Below are 15440 nucleotides of genomic sequence, written 5' to 3'. Positions count from 1 at the left end.
CGCCCTTTGGAAAGAAGCCTGCACGTTGTGCCTTTCAGCTCTAGGGCAAAGCAGCACACCCAGAGCAGAAGTCCTACTTCAGCCAGATCAGGCCTGCAAAGAAACTGCGTTTCACAGGCCTTTGGAAGAGATGTTCCCGGTAGGCTGTAAGAGCACTGTGCAGAGCGAGTTGTTTCTTAGCTTCCCAAAGAGCTGGAAGCAAGATGCTGTGGGGCCCAACTCGCCCTTTGGAAAGAAGCCTGCACGTTGTGCCTTTCAGCTCTAGGGCAAAGTAGCACACCCAGAGCAGAAGTCCTACTTCAGCCAGATCAGGCCTGCAAAGAAACTGCGTTTCACAGGCCTTTGGAAGAGATGTTCCCACTAGGCTGTAAGAGCACTGTGCAGAGCGAGTTGTTTCTTAGCTTCCCAAAGAGCTGGAAGCAAGATGCTGTGGGGCCCAACTCGCCCTTTGGAAAGAAGCCTGCATGTTGTGCCTTTCAGCTCTAGGGCAAAGTAGCACACCCAGAGCAGAAGTCCTACTTCAGCCAGATCAGGCCTGCAAAGAAACTGCGTTTCACAGGCCTTTGGAAGAGATGTTCCCACTAGGCTGTAAGAGCACTGTGCAGAGCGAGTTGTTTCTTCGCTTCCCAAAGAGCTGGAAGCAAGATGCTGTGGGGCCCAACTCGCCCTTTGGAAAGAAGCCTGCACGTTGTGCCTTTCAGCTCTAGGGCAAAGTAGCACACCCAGAGCAGAAGTCCTACTTCAGCCAGATCAGGCCTGCAAAGAAACTGCGTTTCACAGGCCTTTGGAAGAGATGTTCCCTGTAGGCTGTAAGAGCACTGTGCAGAGCGAGTTGTTTCTTAGCTTCCCAAAGAGCTGGAAGCAAGATGCTGTGGGGCCCAACTCGCCCTTTGGAAAGAAGCCTGCACGTTGTGCCTTTCAGCTCTAGGGCAAAGTAGCACACCCAGAGCAGAAGTCCTACTTCAGCCAGATCAGGCCTGCAAAGAAACTGCGTTTCACAGGCCTTTGGAAGAGATGTTCCCACTAGGCTGTAAGAGCACTGTGCAGAGCGAGTTGTTTCTTAGCTTCCCAAAGAGCTGGAAGCAAGATGCTGTGGGGCCCAACTCGCCCTTTGGAAAGAAGCCTGCACGTTGTGCCTTTCAGCTCTAGGGCAAAGTAGCACACCCAGAGCAGAAGTCCTACTTCAGCCAGATCAGGCCTGCAAAGAAACTGCGTTTCACAGGCCTTTGGAAGAGATGTTCCCGGTAGGCTGTAAGAGCACTGTGCAGAGCGAGTTGTTTCTTAGCTTCCCAAAGAGCTGGAAGCAAGATGCTGTGGGGCCCAACTCACCCTTTGGAAAGAAGCCTGCACGTTGTGCCTTTCAGCTCTAGGGCAAAGTAGCACACCCAGAGCAGAAGTCCTACTTCAGCCAGATCAGGCCTGCAAAGAAACTGCGTTTCACAGGCCTTTGGAAGAGATGTTCCCGGTAGGCTGTAAGAGCACTGTGCAGAGCGAGTTGTTTCTTAGCTTCCCAAAGAGCTGGAAGCAAGATGCTGTGGGGCCCAACTCGCCCTTTGGAAAGAAGCCTGCACGTTGTGCCTTTCAGCTCTAGGGCAAAGTAGCACACCCAGAGCAGAAGTCCTACTTCAGCCAGATCAGGCCTGCCAAGAAACTGCGTTTCACAGGCCTTTGGAAGAGATGTTCCCGGTAGGCTGTAAGAGCACTGTGCAGAGCGAGTTGTTTCTTAGCTTCCCAAAGAGCTGGAAGCAAGATGCTGTGGGGCCCAACTCGCCCTTTGGAAAGAAGCCTGCACGTTGTGCCTTTCAGCTCTAGGGCAAAGTAGCACACCCAGAGCAGAAGTCCTACTTCTGCCAGATCAGGCCTGCAAAGAAACTGCGTTTCACAGGCCTTTGGAAGAGATGTTCCCGGTAGGCTGTAAGAGCACTGTGCAGAGCGAGTTGTTTCTCAGCTTCCCAAAGAGCTGGAAGCAAGATGCTGTGGGGCCCAACTCGCCCTTTGGAAAGAAGACTGCACGTTGTGCCTTTCAGCTCTAGGGCAAAGTAGCACACCCAGAGCAGAAGTGCTACTTCAGCCAGATCAGGCCTGCAAAGAAACTGCGTTTCGCAGGCCTTTGGAAGACATGTTCCCGGTAGGCTGTAAGAGCACTGTGCAGAGCGAGTTGTTTCTTAGCTTCCCAAAGAACTGGAAGCAAGATGCTGTGGGGCCCAACTCGCCCTTTGGAAAGAAGCCTGCACGTTGTGCCTTTCAGCTCTAGGGCAAAGCAGCACACCCAGAGCAGAAGTCCTACTTCAGCCAGATCAGGCCTGCAAAGAAACTGGGTTTCACAGGCCTTTGGAAGAGATGTTCCCGGTAGGTTGTAAGAGCACTGTGCAGAGCGAGTTGTCTCTTAGCTTCCCAAAGAGCTGGAAGCAAGATGCTGTGGGGCCCAACTCGCCCTTTGGAAAGAAGCCTGCGCGTTGTGCCTTTCAGCTCTAGGGCAAAGTAGCACACCCAGAGCAGAAGTCCTACTTCAGCCAGATCAGGCCTGCAAAGAAACTGCGTTTCACAGGCCTTTGGAAGAGATGTTCCCGGTAGGTTGTAAGAGCACTGTGCAGAGCGAGTTGTTTCTTAGCTTCCCAAAGAGCTGGAAGCAAGATGCTGTGGGGCCCAACTCGCCCTTTGGAAAGAAGCCTGCACGTTGTGCCTTTCAGCTCTAGGGCAAAGTAGCACACCCAGAGCAGAAGTCCTACTTCAGCCAGATCAGGCCTGCAAAGAAATTGCGTTTCAGAGGCCTTTGGAAGAGATGTTCCCGGTAGGCTGTAAGAGCACTGTGCAGAGCGAGTTGTTTCTTAGCTTCCCAAAGAGCTGGAAGCAAGATGCTGTGGGGCCCAACTCGCCCTTTGGAAAGAATCCTGCACGTTGTGCCTTTCAGCTCTAGGGCAAAGTAGCACACCCAGAGCAGAAGTCCTACTTCAGCCAGATCAGGCCTGCAAAGAAACTGCGTTTCACAGGCCTTTGGAAGAGATGTTCCCACTAGGCTGTAAGAGCACTGTGCAGAGCGAGTTGTTTCTTAGCTTCCCAAAGAGCTGGAAGCAAGATGCTGTGGGGCCCAACTCGCCCTTTGGAAAGAAGCCTGCACGTTGTGCCTTTCAGCTCTAGGGCAAAGTAGCACACCCAGAGCAGAAGTCCTACTTCAGCCAGATCAGGCCTGCAAAGAAACTGCGTTTCACAGGCCTTTGGAAGAGATGTTCCCACTAGGCTGTAAGAGCACTGTGCAGAGCGAGTTGTTTCTTAGCTTCCCTAAGAGCTGGAAGCAAGATGCTGTGGGGCCCAACTCGCCCTTTGGAAAGAAGCCTGCACGTTGTGCCTTTCAGCTCTAGGGCAAAGTAGCACACCCAGAGCAGAAGTCCTACTTCAGCCAGATCAGGCCTGCAAAGAAACTGCGTTTCACAGGCCTTTGGAAGAGATGTTCCCGGTAGGCTGTAAGAGCACTGTGCAGAGCGAGTTGTTTCTTAGCTTCCCAAAGAGCTGGAAGCAAGATGCTGTGGGGCCCAACTCGCCCTTTGGAAAGAAGCCTGCACGTTGTGCCTTTCAGCTCTAGGGCAAAGTAGCACACCCAGAGCAGAAGTCCTACTTCAGCCAGAACAGGCCTGCAAAGAAACTGCGTTTCACAGGCCTTTGGAAGAGATGTTCCCGGTAGGCTGTAAGAGCACTGTGCAGAGCGAGTTGTTTCTTAGCTTCCCAAAGAGCTGGAAGCAAGATGCTGTGGGGCCCAACTCGCCCTTTGGAAAGAAGCCTGCACGTTGTGCCTTTCAGCTCTAGGGCAAAGTAGCACACCCAGAGCAGAAGTCCTACTTCAGCCAGATCAGGCCTGCAAAGAAACTGCGTTTCACAGGCCTTTGGAAGAGATGTTCCCACTAGGCTGTAAGAGCACTGTGCAGAGCGAGTTGTTTCTTCGCTTCCCAAAGAGCTGGAAGCAAGATGCTGTGGGGCCCAACTCGCCCTTTGGAAAGAAGCCTGCACGTTGTGCCTTTCAGCTCTAGGGCAAAGTAGCACACCCAGAGCAGAAGTCCTACTTCAGCCAGATCAGGCCTGCAAAGAAACTGCGTTTCACAGGCCTTTGGAAGAGATGTTCCCACTAGGCTGTAAGAGCACTGTGCAGAGCGAGTTGTTTCTTAGCTTCCCAAAGAGCTGGAAGCAAGATGCTGTGGGGCCCAACTCGCCCTTTGGAAAGAAGCCTGCACGTTGTGCCTTTCAGCTCTAGGGCAAAGTAGCACACCCAGAGCAGAAGTCCTACTTCAGCCAGATCAGGCCTGCAAAGAAACTGCGTTTCACAGGCCTTTGGAAGAGATGTTCCCACTAGGCTGTAAGAGCACTGTGCAGAGCGAGTTGTTTCTTAGCTTCCCAAAGAGCTGGAAGCAAGATGCTGTGGGGCCCAACTCGCCCTTTGGAAAGAAGCCTGCACGTTGTGCCTTTCAGCTCTAGGGCAAAGTAGCACACCCAGAGCAGAAGTCTTACTCAGCCAGATCAGGCCTGCAAAGAAACTGCGTTTCACAGGCCTTTGGAAGAGATGTTCCCACTAGGCTGTAAGAGCACTGTGCAGAGCGAGTTGTTTCTTAGCTTCCCAAAGAGCTGGAAGCAAGATGCTGTGGGGCCCAACTCGCCCTTTGGAAAGAAGCCTGCACGTTGTGCCTTTCAGCTCTAGGGCAAAGTAGCACACCCAGAGCAGAAGTCCTACTTCAGCCAGATCAGGCCTGCAAAGAAACTGCGTTTCACAGGCCTTTGGAAGAGATGTTCCCGGTAGGCTGTAAGAGCACTGTGCAGAGCGAGTTGTTTCTTAGCTTCCCAAAGAGCTGGAAGCAAGATGCTGTGGGGCCCAACTCGCCCTTTGGAAAGAAGCCTGCACGTTGTGCCTTTCAGCTCTAGGGCAAAGTAGCACACCCAGAGCAGAAGTCCTACTTCAGCCAGATCAGGCCTGCAAAGAAACTGCGTTTCACAGGCCTTTGGAAGAGATGTTCCCACTAGGCTGTAAGAGCACTGTGCAGAGCGAGTTGTTTCTTAGCTTCCCAAAGAGCTGGAAGCAAGATGCTGTGGGGCCCAACTCGCCCTTTGGAAAGAAGCCTGCACGTTGTGCCTTTCAGCTCTAGGGCAAAGTAGCACACCCAGAGCAGAAGTCCTACTTCAGCCAGATCAGGCCTGCAAAGAAACTGCGTTTCACAGGCCTTTGGAAGAGATGTTCCCGGTAGGCTGTAAGAGCACTGTGCAGAGCGAGTTGTTTCTTAGCTTCCCAAAGAGCTGGAAGCAAGATGCTGTGGGACCCAACTCGCCCTTTGGAAAGAAGCCTGCACGTTGTGCCTTTCAGCTCTGGGGCAAAGTAGCACACCCAGAGCAGAAGTCCTACTTCAGCCAGATCAGGCCTGCAAAGAAACTGCGTTTCACAGGCCTTTGGAAGAGATGTTCCCACTAGGCTGTAAGAGCACTGTGCAGAGCGAGTTGTTTCTTAGCTTCCCAAAGAGCTGGAAGCAAGATGCTGTGGGGCCCAACTCGCCCTTTGGAAAGAAGCCTGCACGTTGTGCCTTTCAGCTCTAGGGCAAAGCAGCACACCCAGAGCAGAAGTCCTACTTCAGCCAGATCAGGCCTGCAAAGAAACTGCGTTTCACAGGCCTTTGGAAGAGATGTTCCCTGTAGGCTGTAAGAGCACTGTGCAGAGCGAGTTGTTTCTTAGCTTCCCAAAGAGCTGGAAGCAAGATGCTGTGGGGCCCAACTCGCCCTTTGGAAAGAAGCCTGCACGTTGTGCCTTTCAGCTCTAGGGCAAAGTAGCACACCCAGAGCAGAAGTCCTACTTCAGCCAGATCAGGCCTGCAAAGAAACTGCGTTTCACAGGCCTTTGGAAGACATGTTCCCGGTAGGCTGTAAGAGCACTGTGCAGAGCGAGTTGTTTCTTAGCTTCCCAAAGAGCTGGAAGCAAGATGCTGTGGGGCCCAACTCGCCCTTTGGAAAGAAGCCTGCACGTTGTGCCTTTCAGCTCTATGGCAAAGTAGCACACCCAGAGCAGAAGTCCTACTTCAGCCAGATCAGGCCTGCAAAGAAACTTCGTTTCACAGGCCTTTGGAAGAGATGTTCCCGGTAGGCTGTAAGAGCACTGTGCAGAGCGAGTTGTTTCTTAGCTTCCCAAAGAGCTGGAAGCAAGATGCTGTGGGGCCCAACTCGCCCTTTGGAAAGAAGCCTGCACGTTGTGCCTTTCAGCTCTAGGGCAAAGTAGCACACCCAGAGCAGAAGTGCTACTTCAGCCAGATCAGGCCTGCAAAGAAACTGCGTTTCACAGGCCTTTGGAAGACATGTTCCCGGTAGGCTGTAAGAGCACTGTGCAGAGCGAGTTGTTTCTTAGCTTCCCAAAGAGCTGGAAGCAAGATGCTGTGGGGCCCAACTCGCCCTTTGGAAAGAAGCCTGCACGTTGTGCCTTTCAGCTCTAGGGCAAAGCAGCACACCCAGAGGAGAAGTCCTACTTCAGCCAGATCAGGCCTGCAAAGAAACTGCGTTTCACAGGCCTTTGGAAGAGATGTTCCCGGTAGGTTGTAAGAGCACTGTGCAGAGCGAGTTGTCTCTTAGCTTCCCAAAGAGCTGGAAGCAAGATGCTGTGGGGCCCAACTCGCCCTTTTGAAAGAAGCCTGCACGTTGTGCCTTTCAGCTCTAGGGCAAAGTAGCACACCCAGAGCAGAAGTCCTACTTCAGCCAGATCAGGCCTGCAAAGAAACTGCGTTTCACAGGCCTTTGGAAGACATGTTCCCGGTAGGCTGTAAGAGCACTGTGCAGAGCGAGTTGTTTCTTAGCTTCCCAAAGAGCTGGAAGCAAGATGCTGTGGGGCCCAACTCGCCCTTTGGAAAGAAGCCTGCACGTTGTGCCTTTCAGCTCTAGGGCAAAGTAGCACACCCAGAGCAGAAGTCCTACTTCAGCCAGATCAGGCCTGCAAAGAAACTGCGTTTCACAGGCCTTTGGAAGAGATGTTCCCACTAGGCTGTAAGAGCACTGTGCAGAGCGAGTTGTTTCTTAGCTTCCCAAAGAGCTGGAAGCAAGATGCTGTGGGGCCCAACTCGCCCTTTGGAAAGAAGCCTGCACGTTGTGCCTTTCAGCTCTAGGGCAAAGTAGCACACCCAGAGCAGAAGTCCTACTTCAGCCAGATCAGGCCTGCAAAGAAACTGCGTTTCACAGGCCTTTGGAAGAGATGTTCCTGGTAGGCTGTAAGAGCACTGTGCAGAGCGAGTTGTTTCTTAGCTTCCCAAAGAGCTGGAAGCAAGATGCTGTGGGGCCCAACTCGCCCTTTGGAAAGAAGCCTGCACGTTGTGCCTTTCAGCTCTAGGGCAAAGTAGCACACCCAGAGCAGAAGTCCTACTTCAGCCAGATCAGGCCTGCAAAGAAACTGCGTTTCACAGGCCTTTGGAAGACATGTTCCCACTAGGCTGTAAGAGCACTGTGCAGAGCGAGTTGTTTCTTAGCTTCCCAAAGAGCTGGAAGCAAGATGCTGTGGGGCCCAACTCGCCCTTTGGAAAGAAGCCTGCACGTTGTGCCTTTCAGCTCTAGGGCAAAGTAGCACACCCAGAGCAGAAGTCCTACTTCAGCCAGATCAGGCCTGCAAAGAAACTGCGTTTCACAGGCCTTTGGAAGAGATGTTCCCGGTAGGCTGTAAGAGCACTGTGCAGAGCGAGTTGTTTCTTAGCTTCCCAAAGAGCTGGAAGCAAGATGCTGTGGGGCCCAACTCGCCCTTTGGAAAGAAGCCTGCACGTTGTGCCTTTCAGCTCTAGGGCAAAGTAGCACACCCAGAGCAGAAGTCCTACTTCAGCCAGATCAGGCCTGCAAAGAAACTGCGTTTCACAGGCCTTTGGAAGAGATGTTCCCACTAGGCTGTAAGAGCACTGTGCAGAGCGAGTTGTTTCTTAGCTTCCCAAAGAGCTGGAAGCAAGATGCTGTGGGGCCCAACTCGCCCTTTGGAAAGAAGCCTGCACGTTGTGCCTTTCAGCTCTAGGGCAAAGTAGCACACCCAGAGCAGAAGTCCTACTTCAGCCAGATCAGGCCTGCAAAGAAACTGCGTTTCACAGGCCTTTGGAAGAGATGTTCCCGTAGGCTGTAAGAGCACTGTGCAGAGCGCGTTGTTTCTTAGCTACCCAAAGTGATGGAAGCAAGATACTTTGGGGCCCAACTGGGACTTTGGAAAGAAGCCTGCACGTTGTGCCTTTCAGCTCTATGGCAATGTAGCACACACAGAGCAGAAGTTCTACTTCAGCCAGATCAGGCCTGCAAAGAAACTGCGTTTCACAGGCCTCTGGAAGAGATGTTCCCGGTAGGCTGTAAGAGCACTGTGCAGAGCGAGTTGTTTCTTAGCTTCCCAAAGAGCTGGAAGCAAGATGCTGTGGGGCCCAACTCGCCCTTTGGAAAGAAGCCTGCACGTTGTGCCTTTCAGCTCTAGGGCAAAGTAGCACACCCAGAGCAGAAGTCCTACTTCAGCCAGATCAGGCCTGCAAAGAAACTGCGTTTCACAGGCCTTTGGAAGAGATGTTCCCACTAGGCTGTAAGAGCACTGTGCAGAGCGAGTTGTTTCTTAGCTTCCCAAAGAGCTGGAAGCAAGATGCTGTGGGGCCCAACTCGCCCTTTGGAAAGAAGCCTGCACGTTGTGCCTTTCAGCTCTAGGGCAAAGTAGCACACCCAGAGCAGAAGTCCTACTTCAGCCAGATCAGGCCTGCAAAGAAACTGCGTTTCACAGGCCTTTGGAAGAGATGTTCCCGTAGGCTGTAAGAGCACTGTGCAGAGCGCGTTGTTTCTTAGCTACCCAAAGTGATGGAAGCAAGATACTTTGGGGCCCAACTGGGACTTTGGAAAGAAGCCTGCACGTTGTGCCTTTCAGCTCTATGGCAATGTAGCACACACAGAGCAGAAGTTCTACTTCAGCCAGATCAGGCCTGCAAAGAAACTGCGTTTCACAGGCCTCTGGAAGAGATGTTCCCGGTAGGCTGTAAGAGCACTGTGCAGAGCGAGTTGTTTCTTAGCTTCCCAAAGAGCTGGAAGCAAGATGCTGTGGGGCCCAACTCGCCCTTTGGAAAGAAGCCTGCACGTTGTGCCTTTCAGCTCTAGGGCAAAGTAGCACACCCAGAGCAGAAGTCCTACTTCAGCCAGATCAGGCCTGCAAAGAAACTGCATTTCACAGGCCTTTGGAAGAGATGTTCCCACTAGGCTGTAAGAGCACTGTGCAGAGCGAGTTGTTTCTTAGCTTCCCAAAGAGCTGGAAGCCAGATGCTGTGGGGCCCAACTCGCCCTTTGGAAAGAAGCCTGCACGTTGTGCCTTTCAGCTCTAGGGCAAAGTAGCACACCCAGAGCAGAAGTCCTACTTCAGCCAGATCAGGCCTGCAAAGAAACTGCGTTTCACAGGCCTTTGGAAGAGATGTTCCCGGTAGGCTGTAAGAGCACTGTGCAGAGCGAGTTGTTTCTTAGCTTCCCAAAGAGCTGGAAGCAAGATGCTGTGGGGCCCAACTCGCGCTTTGGAAAGAAGCCTGCACGTTGTGCCTTTCAGCTCTAGGGCAAAGTAGCACACCCAGAGCAGAAGTCCTACTTCAGCCAGATCAGGCCTGCAAAGAAACTGCGTTTCACAGGCCTTTGGAAGAGTTGTTCCCGTAGGCTGTAAGAGCACTGTGCAGAGCGAGTTGTTTCTTAGCTACCCAAAGTGATGGAAGCAAGATACTTTGGGGCCCAACTGGGACTTTGGAAAGAAGCCTGCACGTTGTGCCTTTCAGCTCTATGGCAATGTAGCACACACAGAGCAGAAGTTCTACTTCAGCCAGATCAGGCCTGCAAAGAAACTGCGTTTCACAGGCCTCTGGAAGAGATGTTCCCGGTACGTTGTAAGAGCACTGTGCAGAGTGAGTTGTTTCTTAGCTTCCCAAAGAGCTGGAAGCAAGATGCTTTGGGGCCTAACACTCCCTTTGGAAAGAAGCCTGCACGTTGTGCCTTTCAGCTCTAGGGAAATGCAGCACAGCCTGAGCAGAAGTTCTACTTCAGCCAGATCAGGCATGCAAAGAAAGTGCGTTTCACAGGCCTTTGGAAGAGATGTTCCCGGTAGGCTGTAAGAGCACTGAGCAGAGCCAGTTGTTTCTTCGCTTCCCAAAGAGCTGGAAGCAAGATGCTTTGGGGCCCAATTCGCCCTTTGGAAAGAAGCCTGCACGTTGTGCCTTTCAGCTCTAGGGCAATGTAGCATGCCCAGGGCAGAAGTTCTACTTCAGCCAGATCAGGCCTGCAAAGAAACTGCGTTTCACAGGCCTTTGGAAGAGATGTTCCCGGTAGGCTGTAAGAGCACTGTGCAGAGCGAGTTGTTTCTTAGCTTCCCAAAGAGCTGGAAGCAAGATGCTTTGGGGCCCAACTCGCCCTTTGGAAAGAAGCCTGCACGTTGTGCCTTTGAGCTCTAGGGCAATGTAGCACGCCCAGGGCAGAAGTTCTACTTCAGCCAGATCAGGCCTGCAAAGAAACTGCGTTTCACAGGACTTTGGAAGAGATGTTCCCGGTAGGCTGTATGAGCACTGTGCAGAGCGAGTTGTTTCTTAGCTTCCCACAGAAGTGGAATCAAGATGCTTTGGGGCCCAACTCGCCCTTTGGGACGAAGCCTGCACATTGTGCCTTTCAGCTCTAGGGCAATGTAGCACACGCAGAGCAGAAGTTCTACTTCAGCCAGCTCAGGCCTGCAAAGAAAGTGCATTTCACAGGCCTTTGTAAGAGATGTTCCCTGTAGGCTGTAAGAGCACAGTGCAGAGCGAGTTTTTTCTTAGATCCCAAAGAGCTGGAATCAACATGCTTTGGAGCCCAACTCGCCCTTTGGGAAGAAGCCGGCACATTGTGCCTTTCAGCTCTAGGGCACTGTAGCACACCCAGAGCAGAAGTTCTACTTCAGACATATCAGGCCTGCAAAGAAACTGCGTTTCACAGGCCTTTGGAAGAGATGTTCCCGGTAGGCTGTAAGAGCACTGTGCAGAGCGAGTTGTTTCTTAGCTTCCCAAAGAGCTGGAAGCAAGATGCTGTGGGGCCCAACTCGCCCTTTGGAAAGAAGCCTGCACGTTGTGCCTTTCAGCTCTAGGGCAAAGTAGCACAGCCAGAGCAGAAGTCCTACTTCAGCCAGATCAGGCCTGCAAAGAAACTGCGTTTCACAGGCCTTTGGAAGAGATTTTCCCGGTAGGCTGTAAGAGCACTGTGCAGAGCGAGTTGTTTCTTAGCTTCCCAAAGAGCTGGAAGCAAGATGCTTTGGGGCCCAACTCGCCCTTTGGAAAGAAGCATGCACGTTGTGCCTTTCAGCTCTAGGGCAATGTAGCACACCCAGAGCAGAAGTTCTCCTTCAGCCAGATCAGGCCTGCAAAGAAACTGCGTTTCACAGGCCTTTGGAAGAGATGTTCCCGGTAGTCTGTAAGAGCACTGTGCAGAGCGAGTTGTTTCTTAGCTAACCAAGGAGCTGGAAGCAAGATGCTTTGGGGCCCAACTCGCCCTTTGGAAAGAGGCCTGCACGTTGTGCCTTTCAGCTCTAGGGAAATGTAGCACACCCAGAGCAGAAGTTCTACTTCAGGCAGATCAGGCCTGCTAAGAAACTGCGTTTCACAGGCCTTTGGAAGAGATGTTCCCGGTAGGCTGTAAGAGCACTGTGCAGAGCGAGTTGTTTCTTAGCTTCCCAAAGAGCTGGAAGCAAGATGCTGTGGGGCCCAACTCGCCCTTTGGAAAGAAGCCTGCACGTTGTGCCTTTGAGCTCTAGGGCAATGTAGCACACCCAGGGCAGAAGTTCTGCTTCAGCCTGATAGGGCCTGCAAAGAAAGTGCGTTTCACAGGCCTTTGGAAGAGATGATCCCGGTAGGCTGTAAGAGCACTGTGCAGAGCGAGTTGTTTCTTAGCTTCGCAAAGAGCTGGAAGCAAGATGCTTTGGGGCCCAACTCGCCCTTTGGAAAGAAGCCGGCACGTTGTGCCTTTCAGCTCTAGGGCACTGTAGCACACCCAGAGCAGAAGTTCTACTTCAGCCAGATCAGGCCTGCAAAGAAACTGCGTTTCACAGGCCTTTGGAAGAGATGTTCCCGGTAGGCTGTAAGAGCACTGTGCAGAGCGAGTTGTTTCTTAGCTTCCCAAAGAGCTGGAAGCAAGATGCTGTGGGGCCCAACTCGCCCTTTGGAAAGAAGCCTGCACGTTGTGCCTTTCAGCTCTAGGGCAAAGTAGCACACCCAGAGCAGAAGTCCTACCTCAGACAGATCAGGCCTGCAAAGAAACTGTGTTTCACAGGCCTTTGGAAGAGATGTTCCCGGTAAGCTGTAAGAGCACTGTGCAGAGCGAGTTGTTTCTTAGCTTCCCAAAGAGCTGGAAGCAAGATGCTGTGGGGCCCAACTCGCCCTTTGGAAAGAAGACTGCACGTTGTGCCTTTCAGCTCTAGGGCAAAGTAGCACACCCAGAGCAGAAGAGCTACTTCAGCCAGATCAGGCCTGCAAAGAAACTGCGTTTCACAGGCCTTTGGAAGATATGTTCCCCGTAGGCTGTAAGATCACTGTGCAGAGCAAGTTGTTTCTTAGCTTCCCAAAGAGCTGGAAGCAAGATGCTGTGGGGCCCAACTCGCCCTTTGGAAAGAAGAATGCACGTTGTGCCTTTCAGCTCTAGGGCAAAGTAGCACACCCAGAGCAGAAGTCCTACTGCAGCCAGATCAGGCCTGCAAAGAAACTGCGTTTCACAGGCCTTTGGAAGAGATGTTCCCACTAGGCTGTAAGAGCACTCTGCAGAGCGAGTTGTTTCTTAGCTTCCCAAAGAGCTGGAAGCAAGATGCTGTGGGGCCCAACTCGCCCTTTGGAAAGAAGCCTGCACGTTGTGCCTTTCAGCTCTAGGGCAAAGTAGCACACCAAGAGCAGAAGTCCTACTTCAGCCAGATCAGGCCTGCAAAGAAACTGCGTTTCACTGGCCTTTGGAAGACATGTTCCCACTAGGCTGTAAGAGCACTGTGCAGAGCGAGTTGTTTCTTAGCTTCCCAAAGAGCTGGAAGCAAGATGCTGTGGGGCCCAACTCGCCCTTTGGAAAGAAGCCTGCACGTTGTGCCTTTCAGCTCTAGGGCAAAGTAGCACACCCAGAGCAGAAGTCCTACTTCAGCCAGATCAGGCCTGCAAAGAAACTGCGTTTCACAGGCCTTTGGAAGACATGTTCCCACTAGGCTGTAAGAGCACTGTGCAGAGCGAGTTGTTTCTTAGCTTCCCAAAGAGCTGGAAGCAAGATGCTGTGGGGCCCAACTCGCCCTTTGGAAAGAAGCCTGCACGTTGTGCCTTTCAGCTCTAGGGCAAAGTAGCACACCCAGAGCAGAAGTCCTACTTCAGCCAGATCAGGCCTGCAAAGAAACTGCGTTTCACAGGCCTTTGGAAGAGATGTTCCCACTAGGCTGTAAGAGCACTGTGCAGAGCGAGTTGTTTCTTAGCTTCCCAAAGAGCTGGAAGCAAGATGCTGTGGGGCCCAACTCGCCCTTTGGAAAGAAGCCTGCACGTTGTGCCTTTCAGCTCTAGGGCAAAGTAGCACACCCAGAGCAGAAGTCCTACTTCAGCCAGATCAGGCCTGCAAAGAAACTGCGTTTCACAGGCCTTTGGAAGAGATGTTCCCGGTAGGCTGTAAGAGCACTGTGCAGAGCGAGTTGTTTCTTAGCTTCCCAAAGAGCTGGAAGCAAGATGCTGTGGGGCCCAACTCGCCCTTTGGAAAGAAGCCTGCACGTTGTGCCTTTCAGCTCTAGGGCAAAGTAGCACACCCAGAGCAGAAGTCCTACTTCAGCCAGATCAGGCCTGTAAAGAAACTGCGTTTCACAGGCCTTTGGAAGAGATGTTCCCGGTAGGCTGTAAGAGCACTGTGCAGAGCGAGTTGTTTCTTAGCTTCCCAAAGAGCTGGAAGCAAGATGCTGTGGGGCCCAACTCGCCCTTTGGAAAGAAGCCTGCACGTTGTGCCTTTCAGCTCTAGGGCAAAGTAGCACACCCAGAGCAGAAGTCCTACTTCAGCCAGATCAGGCCTGCAAAGAAACTGCGTTTCACAGGCCTTTGGAAGAGATGTTCCCGGTAGGCTGTAAGAGCACTGTGCAGAGCGAGTTGTTTCTTAGCTTCCCAAAGAGCTGGAAGCAAGATGCTGTGGGGCCCAACTCGCCCTTTGGAAAGAAGCCTGCACGTTGTGCCTTTCAGCTCTAGGGCAAAGTAGCACACCCAGAGCAGAAGTCCTACCTCAGACAGATCAGGCCTGCAAAGAAACTGTGTTTCACAGGCCTTTGGAAGAGATGTTCCCGGTAAGCTGTAAGAGCACTGTGCAGAGCGAGTTGTTTCTTAGCTTCCCAAAGAGCTGGAAGCAAGATGCTGTGGGGCCCAACTCGCCCTTTGGAAAGAAGCCTGCACGTTGTGCCTTTCAGCTCTAGGGCAAAGTAGCACACCCAGAGCAGAAGAGCTACTTCAGCCAGATCAGGCCTGCAAAGAAACTGCGTTTCACAGGCCTTTGGAAGATATGTTCCCCGTAGGCTGTAAGAGCACTGTGCAGAGCGAGTTGTTTCTTAGCTTCCCAAAGAGCTGGAAGCAAGATGCTGTGGGGCCCAACTCGCCCTTTGGAAAGAAGAATGCACGTTGTGCCTTTCAGCTCTAGGGCAAAGTAGCACACCCAGAGCAGAAGTCCTACTGCAGCCAGATCAGGCCTGCAATGAAACTGCGTTTCACAGGCCTTTGGAAGAGATGTTCCCACTAGGCTGTAAGAGCACTCTGCAGAGCGAGTTGTTTCTTAGCTTCCCAAAGAGCTGGAAGCAAGATGCTGTGGGGCCCAACTCGCCCTTTGGAAAGAAGCCTGCACGTTGTGCCTTTCAGCTCTAGGGCAAAGTAGCACACCAAGAGCAGAAGTCCTACTTCAGCCAGATCAGGCCTGCAAAAAAACTGCGTTTCACAGGCCTTTGGAAGACATGTTCCCACTAGGCTGTAAGAGCACTGTGCAGAGCGAGTTGTTTCTTAGCTTCCCAAAGAGCTGGAAGCAAGATGCTGTGGGGCCCAACTCGCCCTTTGGAAAGAAGCCTGCACGTTGTGCCTTTCAGCTCTAGGGCAAAGTAGCACACCCAGAGCAGAAGTCCTACTTCAGCCAGATCAGGCCTGCAAACAAACTGCGTTTCACAGGCCTTTGGAAGAGATGTTCCCACTAGGCTGTAAGAGCACTGTGCAGAGCGAGTTGTTTCTTAGCTTCCCAAAGAGCTGGAAGCAAGATGCTGTGGGGCCCAACTCGCCCTTTGGAAAGAAGCCTGCACGTTGTGCCTTTCAGTTCTAGGGCAAAGTAGCACACCCAGAGCAGAAGTCCTACTTCAGCCAGATCAGGCCTGCAAAGAAACTGCGTTTCACAGGCCTTTGGAAGAGATGTTCCCACTAGGCTGTAAGAGCACTGTGCAGAGCGAGTTGTTTCTTAGCTTCCCAAAGAGCTGG

Source organism: Equus caballus, chromosome 3, assembly GCF_041296265.1.
Source record: "Equus caballus isolate H_3958 breed thoroughbred chromosome 3, TB-T2T, whole genome shotgun sequence".
NCBI classification, from domain to species: Eukaryota; Metazoa; Chordata; class Mammalia; order Perissodactyla; family Equidae; genus Equus; species Equus caballus.
The sequence above is the reverse complement of the archived record's forward strand: the minus strand, read 5'-3'. Positions refer to the sequence as shown.